The 20099-nt window shown below is 41.2% G+C and overlaps 1 protein-coding gene across 3 annotated transcripts in view; it reads right to left on the reverse strand.

The window, feature by feature from the left end:
• Positions 1-20099, reverse strand: part of KCNQ1 (potassium voltage-gated channel subfamily Q member 1) — a 584035-nt gene that overhangs the window by 358654 nt on the left and 205282 nt on the right. The window lies entirely within an intron of this gene.

The raw sequence follows: 20099 nt of genomic DNA on the forward strand, positions 1-20099 counted from the left end.
ATAATTATCAAAAAGTCTCAGAGGGGTAGCTGTGTTAGTCTTGAAGGACTCCTTGTTGTTTTTGCAGATTCAGACTAACAGATTTATTTGTACATAAGCTTTCATGAGTAAAAACCATGTCGTCAGATGCATCTCCTTTTGGTAATTACAATCAAGGAAACAATATCACGACCAAGGTTAACTAAAGCGAACTTGTTTAATACCATCTCAATATATCTTTATAATAATCTTCTCAAATTTTAAAGCTGTGCTCTATGCTGCATCCTGAAGCCCAGAGTTAGTGGCCTATTAGATGGAAGTTAAGCAGTAGATGTGATATATCTTGATTTGAATAAGGCTATTGGCACAATCCCACATGACAGTCCTCTAAGCAAACAAGGAAAATGTGCTTTAGATGAAACACCATTGAGGTGGATGCATAACTTTTTGAAAATTCATAGAGACATCCATGCTTTGACATCAAACTGGGAGGGTACCTGTAATGGGATCTGGGCGGTGTCAATCTTGAGTCCAGTACTACTCTACCTTATCAGTGAATTGATAAATAGAGTGGAAATTATACTTATAAAATTTTTGGATGACACTGTATTGGGAGGGATTGCTAGCCTTTTGGAGAACAGAATTAGAATTGAAAACCATCTTGGCAAAATGGAGAATGGATCTGAAATCAACTAAATTAAATTACATGAAAATAAGTGCAATTTGACTTCATTTGGGATGGGGAAATTCAATGCACATCTCTGAAATGGGGAATAACTGACAAGTTGGCAGTACTGCTGAAAGGAATCCGGGAGTTACAGTAGATCACTCAGTAATTCCAAGTCAGCAATATGATACAGTTGTTAAAAAGGCTAATATTCTGGGATGTATCAACAGGAGTAGAGTATGTGAGGCACAAGAAGCAACTGTTTTGCTCTACTCAGCACTGGTGAGGGCTCAGCTGAAGAACTTTGTCCAGTGCCACACTTTAGGAAAGATGACAACAAATTAGAGAGAGATCAGAGGAGAGCAACAAGAATTAGAATTGGTTTAGAAAATATTACCTGAGGAAAGGTTTAAAAAATTAGTAACAGCCTTCAAGTATGTTAAGGACTGCTATAAAGAGGACAATGATCAATTTTCTCCATGTCCACTGAAGTAGGACAAGAATTAATGGGATTAATCTGCAGCAAATGATATTTAGGTTAGATATTAGGAAAAACTATCTAATTATTGGGGTAGTTAAACTCCAGGGCTTTGTCTACTCTGCAGGGTTTTTGTGCAAGAAGGTTTTTGCGGAAGAGATCTTCCGCAAAAACTTCTTGCGCAAAAGCGCATCCACACCTCAAAAGCAATGTGCTTTTGTGCAAGAGAGCGTCCACACTGCATGACGCTCTTGTACAAGGAAGTTCTGATTTCCATTAACAGAATGGCCATCAGAGCACTGTGCTTTTTGTGATATGCTCTTTTTGCGCAAGAAACCCCTGTTGAGCATCCACACACATCTTTTTGCACAAGAATTCTTGCGTGAAAAGGAGTTATTCCTCATGGGGGAAGGAATAACTCTACCAGCAAAAGCCCTCTGTCCTGTCAATTTACTGTTGTTGGTTTTTTTGCGCAAAAACGCGCTTTGAGGTGTGGACGCTTCACTGGGTTTTGCACAACAACCTTGTAGTGTAGACATAGCCCAGAATAGGCTCCCAATGGAGGAATCCCTGTTACTGGACATTCTCTAAGAATGGGTCGGACAAACACCTGTCAGGAAAGGTTGAGGTTTATTTCATCCCATCTCAGTACTGGGGGGACTGTACTTCATGGTTATCAAGGTCCCTTCCCACCATACATTTCTAGGATCTTATTAAGTTTAGGTTTTGTGGGACATGTAGGGGAAAAGAAATGCAAAATCAAGGGCCTTCCTTTGAAAATATCTTATGTCCTTTCTCCATAGTTCAAAGCTAGTTATTAGCAGTGAAAATGTTCAAAAGATCATTTTAGTTGCCCTTATAGTACATTGAATGAAAGTTGTTATCTCAGGTAGTCAGAGCCAAACAACAGAGGCCTTTCTAGATCAAAAACCAACCACTTGAATTGCATCTGGAAGCAATTTGAAAGCCAGACAGAAGTGAGACAACAGGTGCAACATGTTATATATCAACACTGCCAAGGCCTTGTTTCCACATACCAGGGGAGTGATTCAGCAGAGATCAATCTCCCAGGAGTTAATTTAGTGGGCCTAGGAAGGACCTGCTACATCTACTGCTGATTGCATTCCTGCCAACTCTAGTACTCCACAGGAGTACCAGAGTAAGGGAAGGTAATAGAGACACTCTCTCCTGATGACACTCCACCCCCGCAGAGTGGGGATGCTACAGTAAATTGAACTAAGGGTATGTTAACTCCAGCTATGCTATTCACAAAACTGGAGTTGTGTACCTTAGGTCGACTTTGGCCCCAAGCATAGACCTGATCTAAGTGAGCAGGCAACTATACTCAGCACAAGCTGATGCTGCTAAGTTTTCTCCAAGAACACCTTGATTATAGTAGTCTAATCGGGAGATCATAAAATGTGGTAATATCTATATCAGAGAGGAAATGTTACAACCTTCTGGCCAGATGATGGAAAAGTGTTTTGTGTTTGTTTGTTTGTTTGTTTGTTTTTGTTTGTTTTTTTTAAACTGACAGTACTACTTTTAAGCTCTCCTGACTTTCAGAACTCATTAACAAGCAGCGGGGCCTCATCTTCTGCAACCTTTTCATACATCTCAGCATCAGTCTGATCATGTCTGTACCAAACTTCAGCTCAATTGCCCAAGACCTCATTTTAGCCAAGCATTAGGAAATCAGAGAAAAATGTACCATGCAAGCGGGGTGTGATGCCAAAAGACTTCAACCTCAGTATTGTCAGAATAATGATATCATTGCAACCCACAGTCTCTATAACTGGTTGATTAGGGCTAGTGATGCAAGAGAAATATGCAGAACTTGACATGAAAGAGCCTTCTAGACAGATAAGCAATTGCCTAAAAGCAGCCTCTAGGACCAGAGCAGGATGGAATGGATGAATAACCACAATGCCGTTGTAACCCAGAATACTGAAGATTTCAGCAGTACAAAGAATCAAATCAACCACAGCTGAAAAATGTTTTCAGATTTGGTGATAATTCATTTATCTCTACTTCACATGGTGACAAGTATCAGAGGGGTAGCCATGTTTGTCTATACCCACAAATCAACAAGGAGTCCTGTGACACTTTAAAGATGAGCAGATTTATTTGGGTGTAAGCTTTTGTGAGCAAAAACCCACTTTGGCAGGCTTTGTCTCTGTTTCACAGAGGCCTATGCTATTTGGCTGTATTTTGGTGTACAAGGAAGTGGGCTGTGACACAACTGTATTTATCCAAAAAGTAAATATTTTAAAAGAGAGGGATTTTTTTCTAGGTGAACTTTTAAGTATCAACTTATGCTCATATGTCTTCTCTCTTGCTGATACATCTTAAAATATATCTGAGAAGAACAATGAAAATAACTATAAGTTGCAGTGTTTCTCTTTGTAAAACACAGTGGGGTACAGTTTGTAGAAAAGTCACAACTTTTGTGTGAGATATTTTATCCAGTTTTAGACCTGTTCTAGGCACAGATTCTACAGCTGCAAATTTCTTAGAAGATTACACTAAAGTTACATTAACTTTACCTACAGTAGTACTACAATAGGTATCCTACACCATTAACAGCTTTCCAAATCATTTCTTTGTGGCCCAGTACTGTGTGTTATTTTTCTTTAACATTTCTGCTTTATTCATTATATTAGTCAGGAACACTTAAATCAGTTGTTCAATTCTATTTTTCCAACATATCACAGTTGGCTACACACAATGGTCTCTGGTGGAATACATTTGAAATGAAATGTTGCCCAAGAATTATAATATAAATCTCTTGAGCCACTCATGCAGTCACTGTTTATTGTCACACAGTTTCAAGCCTGGATTTGGTCACTGAATTAGATGGTTAGAGCATTAACATACTAGATGTCCTATTCTCTCTAATGGTGACATGTTATGCTTTGTTTTCTAGTTATGTTCCAAACTTGTCTATATTTATACTGTTGCCCATATTTCTCATCCTTGTAGTCCTCTGAGAAGATACATTTTAACATATTTTTTTAAAATTTGTTCACTGCTACGGGCAAAACTCTTCTCTCCAAGTCACATCATGTGATTTTTATTTAACCAGATTAGACAGATGAGAATTTTCCTCAGCAATGTGTTACTAACTAGTTCTGTATCTGATAGTAAACTAACATGCAGCTGGTAAGTATATCCTGGTTTATATTCTAATTTTGTTTTGGATTCCTGCATCTTGTATTGATGTCCAAGAGATACTCCTATTACAGAGCCTTGATAGCCATTCCGAATATTTTGTTACATTATTTTAATTTGGTATATATAGCATATGCTAGTATGCACCAATTCATATAACTCAGCATGAGCTGCACTATTTAATAGTTTTGCTGTATTTTATGGTCATCAACTCGGTAAGCTGCTTATTATATAATTAATTGGAAGTTCAACATATCATTGCTTGGGTCCTTAACTCAGTTAATTTTTCTTTTTCTTTATTTAAATCATTGCTCTGGGGCAGGGCTGGGGATGAGGGATTTAGTATGCGGGCTGCCCCAGTGAGAGAGGACTATCCCAGCCCTCTCTGACAGCAGATACTTGGGGCTAGGTAAGAAGCACCACTCCATTGCTTCTGCAACTTCAGAAGGAACCTCCCGGGGAGGGGCTGAGGCAGGTTTCAGGTTAATCTGCCCCTCCTGTGCTCCCCAGCCAGATTGAGGAATGGAGCAAACTGGGCACTTTCCTCTCACTCCCTGACAAAGAGGAACAGCCAACAAGGTTCTCATATAGGGTTGCCAGATGGTTTAACCAAAAATACCGAACACCCCCCACCCATCCTGCAAAAAAAAACATTGGGGAAAAAATTCTGATGAGGGGAGAAAAAAGGGGGGAAGACCAAAGTTGTTGAGCAAAATAAAAAAAACAAAAAAACCCCAAACAAACAAAAAACAAACAAAAAACAAAGCCGAGAGTAAATAAAAAAAAACCCAGCGTGGCCCCTTTAAGTGCAGGAGGGGAGAGGTTGAGCACTAAGATCCAGGGAAGGCATTGCTTCCCCTTGCTTCAGGTCTTTAAGCTTTTTGCTGGCAGCCATCTTGTTTTCTTGATCAAGCCCTCCCAGGTGAGCAGGGGTCCCGGGGGAGGGGTGGAGGAGGCCAGGGGCTGGGCCCAATTGCCAAATGTGTCATAGGGTTGCCAGGTGTCCAGTATTTCTGCCTCCTGGCAGGGAAAAAAACCCAGAAAATACCGGATATTTCAGGTGCCCGGTATTTTCTGAATATTTTTTACCAGACAGGAGGCGAAAATACAGGACGGTCTGGGTCAATACCAGACACCTGGCAACCCTATTCTCATAAGAATGAGGAGGGGTGGCTGCAAGCTCCTCTCCATGCCCTTCCTAAAGGGTGCCTGGAGGTGGGAAGCTCGGGGTTGGGGCAGTTCCAGACTGGGGAGAGGAGTGCCCCCAGCCAGCCTCTTTCACCTGCCTGGTGATTCTGTCTCTTTCCTGTATGGTTTTATGAGTCACCGTACACATGGGGAGGGGAGAGGGAAAGCTTCACCTATATCGCCCCTCCCACCATCCTCCTGCACAACCAAACCCTTACCCTGCTTTAAGTTAAATGCAGGACAATGTAGCACTTTAAAGACTAACAAGATGGTTTATTAGATGCTGAGCTTTCGTGGACCAGACCCTGCTTTAAGTTATGAGAGGAAGCTGTGTACTAAATTTGGTGGTCCTAACTCTTGCTGTTTAGGAGGAATTCTTGAATAAACAGACAGATGGAACAGACTCACTCACAAACTCTGTCTCAAATACATAGAAGATAAAGCATTTTAAAAAAACCTGCTCAGTTTATTTGAAGTAACTTTTTATGAACACAGAAGATATGTTTTTTTCACAAGTGTTTAGCACCCAATAGATCTTAAAAGTTATAAAACATGCAGTATTTTAAATAGTCTTGTATCCATCACATTCACATCTGAAGAACAAATAAAGTTATCCTAATAACTAAAATGAGAAGTTTTTAAATTTATGCTTTTTAATTTTAATTCTGGAGTTAGATCAAGATAGTTATAACTTTAACACAGTGAAATACTAGATAAAATAGAACACTTTTACTGACTCCCCACAAAAAAAGTTTTTCTAGTTATTAACCGGCGTGGTGTGCAAAACAAAATGATAAAAGTTAGTAAGCAGAGAGCTGCTCATTGTTATTACATCACAGGAGCCCTGTGCTTGTGAATCACTAAGCAGCTGGAGTCTGGTTTAATTACTTAACATCAATCAAGATGTGTACCAGCACTGGGAGGCCAGTGAGTGTAACATTCTACCGCAACACAAAAGAAATAGCTAAGCTATCTTTACTTCTGCTTACGCTGTATGTACATAGGAAAATGTGTAGATTTTACTAGTTGAACAACACAGGGGAACTAATATTCTCTTGCATTGTTCTTTATATATGGCACACTTCTAGCATCTTTTCAAAAAGTTTTCAATACAGGAGCTTGCATTGTAAAAGGCAGAAATATAGGCACCAATTGTTTCATTGAGCTTTGATAAACCAAGGCACTCAAACAAAATGATTTCCATTGCACATGATGAAAAATGGAATGGTAAGTGCTAGAGCAAGTGAATGGATGTCATGAATGCTGAGTTCTCATCCTGGCTCTTTCCCCTGTAAAATGTTCTGATCTCCACAGTCCAAGTGCAAGGCATATTTCTTTGATAATGCCTTAATTAATATGAACACATTGGGCTCAACACAGGAGTAACAATGCGATCTGCTTTGGACACAAGTTCAAACTAGATTATCTAACGAATCCTATAGTGAAGTATACGTATAAAAAACCCAATCACTACACTGTACATACAATTTTCCCCCATTGTAGGGGACGAGAGAAATATCAACCCTCCTGTAACACATTAGTCATGCTTCTTATTGCACTGTTGAAAGGGCCTTGGATACCCAAATGCTGAGGGCGGTATAAAAAGCCTGCAAAAAATAACAAACGCTAACATCTCTGTATCTTGGTTTATCCATCTGTAAACTGGGAATAACAAAAATTACTTATCTCCTAAAAGACTTAATTAAATAAAGTTTAATCAAATTTGTAAAGGATTTTAGATGACAGCTCTCAAATAAGTGAAAGTGCTAGTAGTAGTAGTAAACATGGAATAAGCCAGAATGAAAACTCTCTGATTCAGTTGTCGAACATGTAGCAGGTTACAAATATACCTTTGCATTTCATAAAATCATAGAATACTAGGACTGGAAGGGACCTCGAGAGGTCATCGAGTCCAGTCCCCTGCTCTCATGGCAGAACCAAATACTGTCTAGACCATCCCTGATAGACATTTATCTAAGGGTATGTCTACACTACAGCGCTAATTTGAACTAACTTAGTTTGAATTAGTTAATTCGAACTAAGCTAATTCGAACTAACGCATCCATACTAAAAAACTAGTTTGAATTAGCGTTTTGCTAATTCGAACTAGCATGTCCACATTAAGTGGACTCTGAACCGGGGTAAAGGATGGCCGGAAGCAGTGCCAGCAGGGCATCAGATGAGGACTTAGAGCATGGAGCTGCTGTCTCAGGCTAGCCGAGGGCTGTGTTTAAAGGGACCCGACCCCCACCCCGGACAGTTCTCAGGGGTGCCCCGCTTGCAAAGCAGTCCTGGCTTGGATTGCCCGGAGTACCCACACTGGGCACATCACAGCACTTGGCCATCAGACCGGCTGCACTTGCCGCGGGCTGCCATCTGGGGAGAGGGGGCAATTGGGGGGCTGCAGGAGAGCTTCCACCCCCAGAAGCCCGCAGAGCCAGCCCAGTCCTCCCTATCGGGGGCTCATACCCCATTCCTCCCTCACCTCCTTCCACTTACCCCTCCCTAGCCCCCCTTCCTGATGTACAAAATAAAGGATAATTGTGTTCAAAAATAGAATCTCTCTTTATTGAACAAAACTCGGGGAGACTGGGAAAAGGAGGTGGGAGAGGGAAGAGAGAGGGTGGGAGAGGGGAGGGCAACTAAAATGATCAGGGGTTTGGAACAGGTCCCATATGAAGAGAGGCTAAAGAGACTGGGACTTTTCAGTTTAGAAAAGAGGAGACTGAAGGGGGATAGGATAGAGGTCTATAAAAGCATGAGTGGGGTGGAGAGGGTGCATAAAGAAAAGTTCTTCATTAGTTCCCATAAAGAAGGACTAGGGGACACCAAAGGAAAGGAATTGGTAACAGGCTTCAAACTAGTAACAGAAAGTTGTTCTTCACAAAGCAAAGAGTCAACCTGTGGAACTCCTTGCTGCAGGAGGCTGTGAAGGCTAGAACTAGAACAGAGTTTAAAGGGACATGAGATCAAGTCATGGAGGTTGGGTCCATGGAGTGGTATTAGCCAGGGGGTAGGAGTGGTGTCCCTGCCCAAGGTTTGTGGAAGGCTGGAGAGGGATGGCACGAGACAAATGGCTTGGTCACTGTCTTCGGTCCATCCCTTCCAGGGTCCCTAGGGTTGGCCACTGTCGGCAGACAGGCTACTGGGCTAGATGGACCTTTGGTCTCACTCAGGACGGCCATTGTAAGCTCAGGGCTCAGGGTCGGGGGTCTCAGTGGACCACCTTGATTTTCATGTACACCTACTCCTGGGTGGCCAGGCTGGCAGCTCTCCTGCCCTAGACGGCCACTTTCCTGTGCCTAGTGCAGAGGTCGTGGACGAGATACATGATGTCCGCACTAGACCAGGCGGGTGCCTGCCTCTTGCGGTCCCAGGCAAGCTCCTGGGAGCCGCCAGCCTGGTCCCGGGAAGAGGGGAAGGGCTGGGGGGCATCGGGTGGCTGGCTCGATCTGTGCCAGGTGCAGGGTCTGCTAGCTGGGTGCTGGCAGGCTTGCACCTGGCACGGGCATCGTAGCCAGCACGTGCCCCTTTAAGCGGTCCGGGGCCGGGAGGGGGGCAATAGAGTTTCCCTGGTGTTGGCCAGAATGGCCACCAGGGAAAGCTGGGGAGGGCTAGCCTCCCACTAGTTCGAATTAAGGGGCTACACACCCCTTAATGCGAACTAGTAAGTTCGAACTAGACTTAGTCCTTGTAGAATGAGGTTTACCTAGTTCGAACTAAGTGCTCCGCTAGTTCGAATTAAGTTCGAACTAGCGGAGCACTAGTGTAGCGCCTATGAAAGTTAATTCGAACTAACATCCGTTAGTTCGAATTAACTTTGTAGTGTAGACATACCCTAACCTACTCTTAAATATCTCCAGAGATGGGAATTCCACAACCTCCCTGGGCAATTTATTCCAGTGTTTGACCACCCTGACAGTTAGGAACTTTTTCCTATTGTCCAACCTAACCCTCCTTTGCTGCACTTTAAGCCCATTGCTTCTTGTTCTATCCTCAGAGGCCAAGATGAACAAGTTTTCTCCCTCCTCCTTATGACACCCTTTTAGATATCTGAGAACTGCTATCATGTCTCCCCTCAATCTTCTCTTTTCTAAACTAAACAAACCCGATTCCTTCAGCCTTCCCTCATAAGTCATGTTCTCTAGACCTTTAATCATTTTCGTTGCTCTTCTCTGGACCCTCTCCAATTTTTCCACATCTTTCTTGAAATGCGGTGCCCAGATCTGGACACAATACTCCAATTGAGGCCTAACCAGTGCAGAGTAGAGTGGAAGAATGACTTCTCGTGTCTTGCTCACAACACACCTGTTAATACATCCCAGAATCATGTTTGCTTTCTTTGCAACAGCATCACACTGCTGACTCATATTTAACTTGTGGTCCACTATAAGCCCTAGATCCCTTTCTGCTGTACTCCTTCCCAGACCATCGCTTCCTATGCTGTATGTGTGAAACTGATTGTTCCTTCCTAAGTGGAGCAGTTTGCATTTGTCTTTATGAAACTTCATCCTATTTATCTCAGACCATTTCTCCAATTTGTCCAGGTCATTTTGAATTACGACTCTATCCTCCAGATTAGTCGCAATCCCTCCCAGCTTGGTATCATCTGCAAACTTAATAAGCGTACTTTCTACACCAATATCTAAATCGTTGATGAAGATATTGAACAGAGCCGTTCCCAAAACAGACCCTGCGGAACCCCACTTGTTATGGCTTTCCAGCAGGACTGTGAACCACAAATAGTATTTTCCTAGTTTATTGATAAGAATACAGGCAGTCCCCGGGTTACATGGATCCGACTTACATCGGATCCCTACTTACAAATGGGATGAGGCAACCCCGCACTAACTGCTTCCCCCCAGCAGACCAGGAAGATGCAAAGCTAGCGCCCCCTCCCCAGTAGACCAGGGAGACGTGGAGCGGCTTTTCTCAGCAGACACCTCAGCTTGAGAATAAAGGACTGAGGGAAGTGAGGTGTGGGAGAATAAAACTGAGCTCTGGAGAAATGTTTGGCTAGAGTTTCCCCTACAATATGTACCAGTTCCAACTTACATACAAATTCAACTTAAGAACAAACCTACAGTCCCTATCTTGTACGTAACCTGGGGACTGCCTGTATCATGCGAGACCGTATCAAACGCCTTACTAAAGTCTAGGTATACCACATCCACTGCTTCTCCCTTATCCACAAGACTCGTTATCCTATTAAAGAAAGCTATCAGATTGGTTTGACATAATTTGTTCTTTACAAATCCATGGTGGCTGTTCCCTATCACTTTGCCACTTTCCAAGGCTATGTCTAGACTGCAGGCTTCTTTCGAAAGAGCCTCTTTCGAAAGATCGCGTCTAGACTGCAGGCGGATCTTTCGAAAGAGCAATCCGCTTTTTCGAAAGAGAGCACCCAGCGAGTCTGGATGCTCTCTTTTGAAGAAGCCCTATTTACATTGAAGAACGCCTTCTTTCGAAAGAGGAACTTTCAAAAGAAGGCGTTCTTCCTCGTGAAACGAGGTTTACCGCCATCGAAAGAAAAGCCGCGTTCTTTTGAAATAATTTCGAAAGAACGCGGCTTGAGTCTGGACGCAGGGGAAGTTTTCGGGAAAAGGCTACTTTTCCCGAAAAAAACCCTGAGTCTGGACACAGCCCAAGTGTTTACAGAAGATTTCCTTAATTACTTGCTCCATTATCTTCCCTGGCACAGAAGTTAAACTAACTGGTCTGTAGTTTCCTTGGTTGTTTTTATTTCCCTTTTTATAGATGGGCACTATATTTGCCCTTTTCCAGTCCTCTGGAATCCCTCCTGTCTCCCATGATTTTCCAAAGATTATAGCTAGAGGCTCAGACACCTCTTCTATCAGCTCCTTGAATATTCTAGGATGCATTTCATCAGGCTCTGATGTCTTGCAGGCATCTAACTTTTGTAGGTGATTTTTAACTTGTTCTATTTTTATTTTACCTTCTATAATTACCCCCTCTCTACTAGCATTCACTATGTTAGGCATTCCTACAGACTTCTCAGTAAAGACTGAAACAAAGATGTCATTGAGCATCTCTGCCATTTCCAAGTTTCCTGTTACTGTTTCTCCCTCTTCACTGACCAGTGGGCCTACCCTCTCCTTGGTCTTCCTCTTGCTTCTAATGTATTTATAAAACGTCTTCTTGTTTCCCTTTATTCCCATAGCTAGTTTGAGCTCATTCTGTGCCTTTGCCTTTCTAATCTTGCCCCTGCATTCCTGTGCTGTTTGTCTATATTCATCCTTTGTAATTTGTCCTACTTCCTATTTTTTATATGACTCCTTTTTATTTTTAGATCATTCAAGATCTCGTGGTTAAGCCAAGGCGGTCTTTTGCCATATTTTCTATCTTTCTGACACATCGGAATAGCTTGCTTTTGGGCCCTTCATGTCCCTTTTCATGCTTACAAGAGTTGGTAGGTCTCCTCAGCCAACCCCACAGCCCACCCCAATCTGCAATCCAGTTTACCTGAAAAAAAATGTCAACCCATGCAATGAAATCCTGTTGCCACTGAAGTCTATAAAAAAATTGCGACTTACCTTAATGTGGCTAGGATTTCAATCTTGATCTTTAACTACATTTCCACTTGGTGATTTCTTATAGTGAGGAGCAAACAGTTTGCTATGAATAATATTAGTTGCAAGTGCTGACACGTTTTCATTATGCATTTATTTACAAATAGATATGTCATTATTCCAAGTTTCCGGCCCAGTTCTTGATCCGCAGGCAAGCTGCACAGCTCAGGGGGACGACTGACCAGTGGCTTTAAGCCACTATGGTCAAAAAGCCCCCAGATCGGGGGGTGGAACCAATCATCTTCCAGCTAAATTAGAGTCACCCAAGGGCTGCTCTTATTTAGCAGGCAGGGGTCACCAAGACATTGGGTACTTTCTCCATCATTTTCCTCCCTCATACCTCCTGCGCTGAGGACCAGGAAGGAATGGTGGTGTAGGAGCTACTATTATGGTGCTACTCTGCTCAGACATTCTCCTCGTTCAAGGGAAAGCCTTGAATGGCTTGTTAAGTCAGCTCTAAAGCCACGTCACTTCCTGCAGTGCCCCAAAGCAGTTGGAACAGACCAGAGGATCACATCCCTCATGTGGCTGGAGTCTTACCTAAGTGAGATATTTCTGATCATTTCCAACCAATGCATAAGTTGTCCCAATTGCTTTTCATGCACACAGAATACCTCAAATGCAACATAGTTCCTCCTTTGTGGCTGATTATTAAATAAAATGGAAGCTGTTAGCAATATTTAGTGCAGAGTTTGAGATTGTGATACTAAGTGATTCTTTGTATCAAACAACTGAAAAAAGAAAGCTGCCCAACACATACACATAAGCACACAAAACATGTCTTTAGAAAGGAAATAAATCAGGGGGAGGCATAAAAGCAAAGGATAATGACCATCCATGCTTGTAAGAAAAAAAAAAAAGAAACCCTGCTTTTACTAAGATAATGTCTTATTATGGGCGACTGCTGTGATTGCTGCTCTGCAGAATGCCCTGCAATTAATGATAAAACAGGCCTTGTGCAAATCCTGGTTTAAATATTGTTAACTGCATTTCAAACAGAATTCCTGTGACAGCAGAAGTCTACCATTAGCACTGACCTCTTGAAAGTGAAAAAGCAATATTTGCTCAGACTTCACAAGGACGTTTGAAAATAAAAGAGGAAGATAAAAAAGCAGGAATCTTTTACAATATGAACTATCAAATCAACGCAAATAGGGTTTTCATTCCTTGATAAACCTATAGAAAAGACACAGATATAAGACTAAGTTGAAATGAAGGGTCAGCCACAAAATATCTGTAGTGAAAACAGAGATCATAAATAATAAAAAATAGCAAAGATTTGAGTTTAAAAAAAAATAACAACACAAGAGTGGTAACTATGTCACTACAATCACAATTTTTTATTTTTATTGTATTATGAAATGTCCAACTCCCAGATGTTTTAACAAATGTATTTTATTGTAATAAATTATTTGGATTATTTGCTATTAAATTTTTCTTGCTCTTTCATCTTTATTTGATGATTTTTGGTATTGAAATGATAAAATTAATTATGTAATTATTGCATCTATTGCACTGTTCAGGGCATAGAAATTAAAAAAAATCATGCTTATATAGTTGAAGTGTGAACATCTGTTACTTATGTATAAAATTATGTTTATAAATACACTATCATATCATAGAATCATAGAATAATAGGACTGGAAGGGACCTCGAGAGGTCATCGAGTCCAGCCCCCCGCCCTCAAGGCAGGACCAAGCTCCGTCTACACCATCCCTGACAGATGTCTATCTAACCTGTTCTTAAATATCTCCAGAGAGGGAGATTCCACCACCTCCCTTGGCAATTTATTCCAATATTTGACCACCCTGACAGTTAGGAATTTTTTCCTAATGTCCAATCTAAACCTCCCCTGCTGCACTTTAAGCCTTGTCTCCTTGTCCTGTCCGCAGAAACCAAGAGGAACAAATTTTCTCCTTCCTCCTTGTGACACCCTTTTAGATATTTGAAAACCACTATCATGTCCCCCCTTAATCTTCTTTTTTCCAAACTAAACAAGCCCAGTTCATGAAGCCTGGCTTCATAGGTCATGTTCTCTAAACCTTTAATCATTCTTGTCGCTCTTCTCTGTACCCTTTCCAATTTCTCCACATCTTTCTTGAAATGTGGCGCCCAGAACTGGACACAGTACTCCAGCTGAGGCCTAACTAGTGCAGAGTAGAGCGGCAGAATGACTTCACGAGTTTTGCTTACAACACACCTGTTGATACAACCTAGAATCATATTTGCTTTTTTTGCAACAGCATCACACTGTTGACTCATATTCAACTTGTGGTCCACTATGACCCCTAGATCCCTTTCCGCCATGCTCTTTCCTAGACAATCGCTTCCCATCTTGTATGTATGGAACTGATTGTTCCTTCCTAAGTGGAGCACTTTGCATTTCTCTTTATTAAACCTCATCCTGTTTACCTCTGACCATTTCTCTAACCTGCTAAGGTCATTTTGAATTATGTCCCTATCCTCCAAAGAAGTTGCAACCCCACCCAGGGGTTACATGTGGTCTAAAATGAAGATTTTGTAAAAATAAACTGATACTGACACTCAAATCAACAGAATGTTTCCATAATATTATTTTTTACATAACTCTAACAGAAGCAGTTGTACATTTGTGTTTTAAAATACATTAGTCTATATTACCACTAACCTAAACATTTCAATATCACGTACTAGAATATGTCTAATAAAATACTAGTGCATTAACAGAGAAAAATTATACTGTGTACTCTGTAACTAGGAACAAAAGTAAAATTGAATTATCATTGTCCAATTTGAGGGAGGCAAAATAGGAGTTAAAAATCATGCAGGTTTTATAGAATTATCAATGACAGGCATGATTAACAACATGGACAGGGCTGGATTAAGGGGGTGGGCTAGCCAGGCAGCTTCCCGGGGCGCCAACCTATGGGGGGGCACATGATGGCAGCTGTAAGGGGCGTCGTGTGTCCAGCCACACGGCACCCCTTAGAGCTGCAATCAGGTGCCATGCGTCCAGGGCTGGGGGCTACGCGGCGCCCCTTAGAGCTGCCATCATGCGTCATGCGCCCAGGGCCGATGGCCACGTGGCACCCCGATTGCAGCTGTAAGGTGCTCAGCACGCACGGGTGCGAGGCCGCACATGCGCCGTGTGCCCGGAGGTGGAGCCGTGCATGCATCGCGTGCCCGCTGCCCGGGGCGCAGGAATGGCTCGAGCCAGCCCTGAACATGGATGCTTATATTAGGAAACTGCTTTAAGTAACAAATGCTGTAAGCTATTCCTAAATGTCTTTTAAGCCTGTGATAATCCTTCCAAAGTGGAGAGGAAGAGAGAAATGCCAAAAAGACAGACATCCAGAAAATTACATGAAATTCACAATTCAGACTAAGAATTAAACTAACATTATATTAGAAAACCTTAAAAAACAACAAATAGTCTTGCAGTACCTTAGAGACTAACAAAACATGCAGATGGTATCATGAGCTTTTGTGGGCACAACCCACTTCTTCAGATGAATGGAATTATTAAAGATCCAGTTTCTAAATAAATAAATAAATGCTACATGAAGCTGAAGTAGTGAGTTGTGACCATAAAAGCTCATGATACCATCTACATGTTTTGTTAGTCTTTAAGGGCTATAACCTTATGTAACATGGGCATTGTAATGGACTCTTTCTTCCCCTTTTTTTCCTCTCCCCCCCCCCCCCCCGGTCTCCTATTTATTTAGAAACTGGACCTTTAATAACTCCATTCATCTAGAAAAGTGGGTTGTGCTCACCAAAACTTACAATACCATCTACATGTTTTAGTCTCTAAGGTGCTGTAAGACTATTTGTTGTTCTTTAAGTTTTTCCAGTTACAGACTAACTCGGCTACCCCTCTGAAGCTTTTTAACATTATATTGATATTATGTTAGGTCATACCTTCTTATGACAATTGGTGTTCATTTTATGCTCTAGTCTACTATCCTTACTCATTCTGACTATAAGTCCTACTGCGACCAACAGGAGCTTTGAAAAATCAGGCCATTTATTTCAGGTGTCCAAATGAGACTGAGGAGCCAGCTTTTGAAAATCATGATCCTTATTAGAATGGGTATGAATTTTTTTGAGAAACATTTTTTTGCATCAGAAAAGGCCATTTATCCAAAACTGAACATTTTCATAGCAAAAGGTTGTTTTAAGCAAAATTTTCAAATAAAAATAAAAGTTCTGAAATTGCTGGAATGTTTCACTTTGTTATTTTCAAAAGAAAATATTCTGTTTTTCCACTTCACAATGAGTTTTTTTTTCTTTTAAATTTAAGCTATACGGTTTTTTTTCATAAAACGATAGAAATAAAAGAAAAAATAGCAAAAGAAAATATATTAATTGACCTGGATTGTTTATTTATTTATTCTCAGTTTGGGAAAAATTTTGAGATTTTGACTTTTCGTCCCAACTTGGTACAGGAACACATTTTTGTATATCTCAAAATTTTTTGTGATGGGAAGAATGTTTTCTGTTTACCTCTATCAGTATATATTTGTACACATAATATTAATTATTTTAAGAGGGATAAGGGATCTTTCGGAAAAGGCTTTATTTTCCGAAAGATCCGCGTCTAGACTGGCGCTTTTTTCCGGCAGAGCTCCGTGCCGAAAAAAAGCGGCAGCCATTTTTATGTTAATGAAGCGGGGGAGATTTAAATCCCCGCTTCATTAGCAATTATGATACGTCTAATTTGCATCCCTGTTATGAAAAAGGGATGCAATCTAGACGTAGCCGGTTTGTATATTTTGTTTTCTCACATATTTATTATTTTTTTCATTTAGAGTTTGCGAAACAATTAGCATGATAGAACTGTCCTTTCATATGCAAAACCCCATGGAAAGATCACAGTACTGGGCATCAATAATTAGCATATTCATCTCAAGAGAAATTTTTAGGTCTTAATCCCACAAAGATTTACACACACCTAACTTTATGTACCTGAATAGTCCTATTAAATTCAGTTGGAACTGCTCACTTGCTTAAATTTAACTTAGTGCATAAATCTTAGCAGGGCTATAACCTTTGATATTTATGATATGCCTAGAAGCCTAAAAAAATGCAAAACTAGAGATTCTGAGGTATTAAAGGTTACAAATTATTTCTATCAATTTAAAGTAAGTGAGACAAATAGAAATGTACCCATATCCTTCTAATATGAATGTTGCCAAGTAGTTCTGCTAATAGTACAGTAGGAAGCTTTTTTTGCCACAGGATTTACATTGCCTGTCAAAGGAAGTATTTTTATACTCTGAGGTAAAATCAATTTCCAGGTATGTTGCCAATCATATGCCTCCAATTAACCGGCAAGTATTACTCATGCTTGTGTGGCTTACAGAATCAAAATCTTTACTGGTGCTCATTTCTAGAGTCTTTTGGAGAAACTAATTTACATGTTACGGAATCAAGAGATGCTATTTGTTATGCACCTGGGCTCTGAAATGGTCTCCACATTGCGATTTCTTACATAGAATATGGATTGATATTAAAGTCTAAACTGCAGTTTTATTTGATCTGACTTTTCTATGCTAGTTAGTTACCTTCATAGTTCAGAAAGTATTTTTGTTATGTATTCTGGAATACTTGCATAATGGGTACTTTATCAATACAAACTCAAATATGAAGCATTACTTGTATATATGTTAAACAAAGTGCACTTTTAAAAAGCACATTTCTATTTCCCTCAGGAAATAAAAAATAATTCTCATTCTGGCAACTTAAGACATATTTATGATATCGACTGTAACCACAAACTACTTTTGTTTTTATTATATTGCAAACTGTATGATGGAAGCGGACTGGGTGCTTGTGAGACAGTGTGTGCAGCAAAGCCCTTTTATCTAGCATGCTGAGGGAAAGGGAATTTCAACTGAAAATGCCAATTAACCAAGGTGGAGGTAGTTGTGGCGCCAGAAGGGGAGGTGCAAACAGTTCCCCATCCCTGCTGCTCCTGGCAGAGGTATGGCCAGGTGGCTCTGTTGCAACCAACCATAGTGCTTCCATCAGCAAGCATCGCCCCTCACAGCTTCCATTGGCCACAGTTCCCGGCCAATGGTCTGAGAGCCATGGAGTCAATGCACAGGGAGGGGAGACAAAGGCAGCGTGCCTGCAGGACCGCCTGGCCACACCTCCGCCAGCCACAGTAGGGACAGGAAACTGGTTGTGGGAGATGGGGGCTGCTGGAGGTGAGTATCCCTGCCCTCCAGTACCCTGAGCCCCCTTTCAGACCCAAACTCCCATATTCCACGTCCTCTCTCATGCTCCAGCCCCTTGCCAGCCCTGCACCACACGCAGTGTAAACCAGACATTCTCTCCAGATCAGAAATGCCAATTTATCAAGCCAGCTGGTTGGTGAAGTGCCAGAGAAAAGGGCTTTTACTGTATATTGCTCATCCCTAAATTTCATGTCTAACATTATATCTGGATGCCAAACTTCTGGTCTTATGCCTGGAGTGAATGACGTGCCACAATTTTACATATATTTGTTCCTTACAGTCTTTGAAGAAAAGAACGAAAAAGAAGCATGCGTCCACATAATAAAAGAACAATTTCAATCAAAAGTTTAGTAGTATCATAACTAGGCTTAGGATTATAGCATTACATAAAAATGAAATGCAATACAGAAGCTTGTTTTTCAGTACTTCACATAAGCACACCACTTTCTCCATTAACAAAACCAAGCTTCAGTATTTTGGTACCTCCCTAATATTTGATATGATCCATTACTTGGCATACACAACCTATTACTTGATGGTAAAAAACCTGAACATTTAAATGTATAAGTCCTCATCCTTGTCCGATGCTCTCTCATCTTTAGGACTACTTTATGTATTTCAGGACAAATATGCACCACAACATAACTGATAAGCGCAATCTCTAAGTGAAAGAACTTTACAAATCTGATAACATCCATGGTCTAAGACTATTATGTCCTTGGTACTTTGAAACAATTTTTTTTTTGAAAGAAAAAATATGGCTTACCCATTTGTATCTCTCTTTGGGAAACTGTCTTTCATTGCTAACACTACACAAGCGCAAAAGCATAATTCATATAAAGAGGTATATTTTGCAGCACTTTGGCACTCAGAACTAGAGCATCTGCAAGATGACGCCACAGATTATGACTGAGAAATTAGGATATAAAAAGAAACAGGTACATGACCCGTATGGTGAATTAAAATAAAATATGCAAAGGAAAACATCAGATCTGCTTTTGCTCCTCAGATATCACTGTCTGAAGGTGTTTGGAAATGTATTTCTTCCTCCTCCTAACTGAGCCAATAACAAATCTTTTAGCACAAGATTCTTATATTTCTCCTACAAGTACATCGGTGTTTAAACAATTCAGCTGACAATGTAAACTTTTCATTTGCAGGAAGATTCAAACATTCTCACAAAAGGGCCTACACAGTGGGGGGAGTTAAGAATCTTTTGTGTCAGAGTCGGGAGAGGCAGTGCCAGTTCTGTCAGTGGCTGAATTTCCCAATGGTCACCATTTGCTAGAGCCACCAGCTCTGGTGTTTAACTGGCACTGCAGGTGTTGTTGCTCCCAAAGCACAGTCTGGTTCTGACAAAGCACTGGCTATGTGGACTTTCTTGTCATGACCCTGAGACTTGAGACTTTCTAATGTCTCCCAGGCTAAGCAAGAAGACATGCTCAACTTACGCTGGATTAGATCAGACTGCTTTAAAGTTGACTAGAGAAAGATCTGCTCTCATGCTTATCAGAGTATTCCCTGCCTTCCCGATAAGCCCCCAGTGGGGGACTGTGGGAGTAGAGTCCCTCACAACTAAGTCAAAACTCATGGAAGAGAAAACAGATTCTTTGCTCTGTCAGACTACCCCACCAACCAGGTCCCTGAAGCGGGGTCTGACTGTTCCAATGCAGACCATGCAGTGGCTAAGATGGAACTGAAGAGGCAGTCAGTCTGCTCTGTCCTTTACCTCCTCAGAGATACAAGTAGATTGTGGGCACACGTGCAGACCAATGGACACTGCTTTTAAGAATTGTCCCGCTACA

The sequence above is a fragment of the Pelodiscus sinensis genome, chromosome 4, assembly GCF_049634645.1.
Source record: "Pelodiscus sinensis isolate JC-2024 chromosome 4, ASM4963464v1, whole genome shotgun sequence".
Lineage (NCBI taxonomy): Eukaryota > Metazoa > Chordata > Testudines > Trionychidae > Pelodiscus > Pelodiscus sinensis.